We start from the raw sequence: 4,770 nt of genomic DNA, 5'->3' as shown, positions 1-4,770 counted from the left end.
GTGAGGGACTCAGCATTGGACTAGATGACCTGAGGGCTGCACAGGAAAAATTAAGAATTCACTTTATATATTTGGACATTCAGTTATCTAAGGTCAGGGTACTGAGTGCATCTCAGTGTTGGCCCTTCCACATCATCCATTGTCAGCATATGAAAATGGTCATTCAAATAAAAAACAACGATGAGTCAAATCACAATGGATGCCAACTACTGACTTCTTAACCCAGTACTCTACCAGCATATGGCTTCCTTCTACAAGCAAGTCCCTTGTCTGTCTAACTGCCCTTGGTATAAAAAATGAATTAATTTTTTTTTTTTTAATTCACAGACTGTTTCATCTTGGAAAAATCACAGTATGTATTTTGATGCTGAGATTGCCCCACAGTTTTGGTTGATGGATACAAGCTGACTTTTGCATCCTCGAGAATATTCTGACAATTCTTTGATTATTCCCTTATAGAATAAGGAAATGTTCTTGGGGCCAGCTCTTCAAAGTGCTCTGGTTCAATTACTGCTAATAGCATTGCATAGCAGGCTGTAGGCACAAAGTGTTTTTACTGTCCCTGTTAGCTCATTGAGTTCATAGATATATATATGTATTTACAGAATCACATATATGTACATATATGATCAAACATGTGCACACATATGTGCAAATAAATGCACATATTTGAAAATATTAATTCACACTAATTCTCCCAATTTCCATTCTATTCCTAAAACTTCCTCTTGTCTTCTTCATTTCATATTTGTGTGTATAGCCTTTCTCATGGAGAATCCTGACACCATGTTTTTTCACTTTTCCTTCTTCCTCCTTTCCTTCATGTTTTTCTTTTCTCTCTTTCTCACAACAAACAGTGCAGCTTTAGACTCATGGTCTTTCCTCCTTGGTCACTTTTATGCTTGGATTCCAGCTTTCACCACCATGCCTGGCTCAGAGTCTTGATCCTATAATAATACATCCCAAATGATTTTATATTTCTCTTGTTCCCCATATAAAGCAAGTTTATTGAAAACAGTTGACAATTTGTTAATAAAATGTGTACCTTTGTCTTGTCTTAGTTACTGTCCTATTGTTATGATGAGATACCAAGACCAAGGCCATTTATAGAAAAAAGCATTTATTTGTGGACTGCTTACAGTTTCTGAGGGTTAGTCCATGGTCATCATGGTGGAGCAAGCATGGAGCCATGGTGCTGGAACAGTAGTTGAGAGCCCACATCTGATTCTCAAGTTGAAGGTAGAGAGGAGAAAAGACTGAGTCTGGCACAGGATTTTTGAAGTTTTAAAGCCCACGCCCAGTGATACCCCCTCCAACAAGACCACACCTCCTAATCCTTCCTAAACAGTTCTACCAAGTAAGGACTGAGCATTCAAATTTAAAATCCAATGGGGACCATTCTCTTTCAAAACACCAGAGCCTTCATTGTTCCTCTCTGTTCCAAACTGAACATATATTTTCTGTCTACCCCATCCCTCATTCAACCTAATTTGTTCATTCATTTACCTTTCTTTCTGTCTCTCCTTAACCTTTTCCCTTTCTCTGTGTTTATCACAAGATGACTATGGAATTTATCTGAAATAAATGTTGAAATGGAATGAACTAAAAAAGCATGATGACCCTCTGTGTTCCTTTGCGTGGACTTCAAAATGCAAACCCTAAAGAAAGGAGAATGCAGGAATCAATGCTTCCACCAAGCTCCACATAAGTCAAGAGGGAACCAAATAATGACAGTCTTCAGTTTCATGTGCATTATCGGAACACAAGCCACAAATTAAGGGGTGTAAAATGTGAAAATAAGGGGAAAATTCTGGAGCTTTTAATCATATTCCCATGTTGATAAAATATTTATGAGCTCTCTTTCAATTAATTAGAATAAACTATGTAACACTACAGGAAACAAATTGAAAATTTAATAAAGTAAGTTCACTTCCAATTTCTTTTGAAGAAAGAAGCTAATTATATTTAGTTCTGTAATTATAACTTTAATTAAAATATAATGCAAAATATTCCATAAAGTGAAAACAGTGCTGAGTAATAAAATGGAGACTTTAAGACAATTTGCTTTTTAGATAAAAATTTATGATTTGAAAGGAAGCCTTCAGTGTACCATTTTCCAAAATTTTCATCCTTTAAGTACAAACTAAACAACCTTCTCATAAGACCTATTAGTATTTATTTTCCACTTTAAGACTAATTTTTTCCTGTTTAGTGTGCACTAACATCTTTCTGTTGTCTTAGCCATCTTCCTCTTATATTCTGTTCAGAGAGATACCACTATCTACCTGTGCATACTGTCATTTATGATATATCCCCTTTGCTTTTGAATGTGATTGGAAATTTGAAATTCAGGATGTTTATAAAAGTTTGTGAATGTTATCCCCCTCCATCTGGCTGGCATAAAGATGATGCTGTGACTGTCCTAGTGTCCCCCTGGATAAAATGAAGATGCTGTGATGGCCCAAGGCTGACTACGCTGGGTTGAAGATGCTGCGGAAGGCAGATGTCCTTTTAGACATCTAAAGGTTCTAAAATGGAATAAGAAGATTGAATGGCTCTGTGAGCATTAAAAATGATTTATTTATTTTTATGTGAATGTGTTATTTTGCCTTCTTGTGTATCTGTGCACATTGTACATACACTGGAGTCCAGAAGAGGGCATCAGATACCCTGGCTGCAAGCTGACCTGTGAGTGCTGAGAATTGAACCCTGATCCACTGGAAAAACAGCCAGTACTCTTAACTCTTGAGTGTAGTGAGATAGTCCTTCTGTGGCACTGGCCACGCCCATTGGGGGTGGAGCCATGGGCGGAAGTGACCTGAGGGAGGAGGGTCAAGATGGAGAGTCTGGAGAAAGCAGTATGCCGCCGGCTCCCTGGTAAGAGAAATATATAGATCAGCAGAAATGGGTTAATAATTAAGGCAGAGCTAGCCAATAAGAAACAAGTAACCGGGCCAACAGCATTGTATCAAATACAGAGTCTCTGTGTATTATTTGGGGCTGGTGGCGTGGCGGCAGGACAAGACCGGGCGGCAGGCGGAAAAACCGTACGCCTTACACTCCAGCTCCTATCTGATGATATTTTCATGATAGTTTTTCTCTCAAATATTTCTCAGATGAACAAAGTAGACTCAAATGTTCCAGATGTTCCATGCTGAAGTCCAGAGGAATGAAGGCATTTCCCATGATGAAAGATGGATCTATTTCTGAAGGCTGTCACACTGCTTTTTAATTTGAATGCTACTTTGAGTTTTACCATACTCACCCAGGATTATGAAAGAGCAAAACAAGCTTAAAGAACTTACACCTTTCCTTGCTACATTGCCTGCACTTTAACTTCAAGTAAAACATCATTTGCTTTTCATTCAATTCAATTCAAAATGAAAAAAATATTTAGAGTGCATACTGTATAGATATTATAATACATAAAATAAAAATAAAGCATCTTCTTGATTAATTTGTTAAAAATTGAATTTCATTTCCACCCTTTCCTGACCCCTGTGTTCAGATCCTGTATTTGGGGTGTAGATTCCAGGACATTTACTCCCAGTGAGTCTGAGAAACAATGTACTGGGTGTTTATAGGCTTTCAGAGTTGTTGTGACTGGAGGTGTTGGGGGATTGGCTCAGTTGGTCAAGTGCTTGGTGCACAAGCATGGGGACATGAGTTAAATTCCTCAAAACCTACGTACAAAAGCCACAAATATATACCAGAATGCACATACACACACATGAACCCCTCCACACACATACACATATACACAGGCATACATGCATGCATGCATGCTCACACAATGTGATTTCTGACAGAGATGCACTCAGAATTATCTTCTTCAGTGCTTTGCTTTAAGGTCCAAGAACTCACGTGTGCATTTCTAGGTCATTTAACCACTACACACTTTTTCTTTGTGGTTGTAGGGATAGAACCAGGGCCTTTGCCTATAGTATACAAGCTCTAGACTGCTGAGCTAAAACCTCTGCCCACTTGCTGACCTCTTGATCTTTGCAAAAAGATTTGTGGCTTTATGTAGGGACAGTGCACCTTTCATCCTGTCTTCCTTTGCTATGTCTAACTTAAGGTCTTTCCAAACTGTACACCCTGATATGTCTTTGCATTGTTTATTGTCATCAACAAAATATTTGGAACCCTGTATTTTGCTGTCTAATAAGTCAAACCATGTTACTTATAAACTTACCACCTTTCCTATTGCCTCTCCAGCCTACAACATCAGAGTGATAATTGTGAACAGGTTGGGAGATCCTTTATTATAGGTAGATTTTTAGTGCTTTTAAGAAGCCAAATGATGTCCATATTAAACAAAATAATGTGCATTGCCTTTTCAGAATTTTAAAAACATGACACGTGCCATACCTATGTGAATCTGGGAACTCATTAGGGTCTCACATGAAAACTAATCCTGTTATGCTCACATTTCTAGACCAGGGACAGAGAGACTTCAGTGCAGTGTTGGGCCAAGGAGTGTCTCATTCCCCAGGGAACATTAGTCAATCAAAACCTGGAGGTAGTTTTGGGATTACTTCTACATTATTTTACTTCTAGTGAATACTCTTGCTTCTACTGGGGAGAAATACCAGAGACACCTTAAAGATTCCAGGATGTGCAGGACAGTCACTGTATTCCTCCCTTTGTTCAATATGTGGATAGTGACACAATGAGGCACCTTCAAATAGAGGGATACCACTATGATTAAACAATGGGACCCCATTCCCTCTTTGAACATTCAGAAAGGGAAGGATATCAAGTCCCATA

Source organism: Phodopus roborovskii, unplaced genomic scaffold (genome assembly GCF_943737965.1).
Source record: "Phodopus roborovskii unplaced genomic scaffold, PHOROB, whole genome shotgun sequence".
Lineage (NCBI taxonomy): Eukaryota > Metazoa > Chordata > Mammalia > Rodentia > Cricetidae > Phodopus > Phodopus roborovskii.
The sequence above is the reverse complement of the archived record's forward strand: the minus strand, read 5'-3'. Positions refer to the sequence as shown.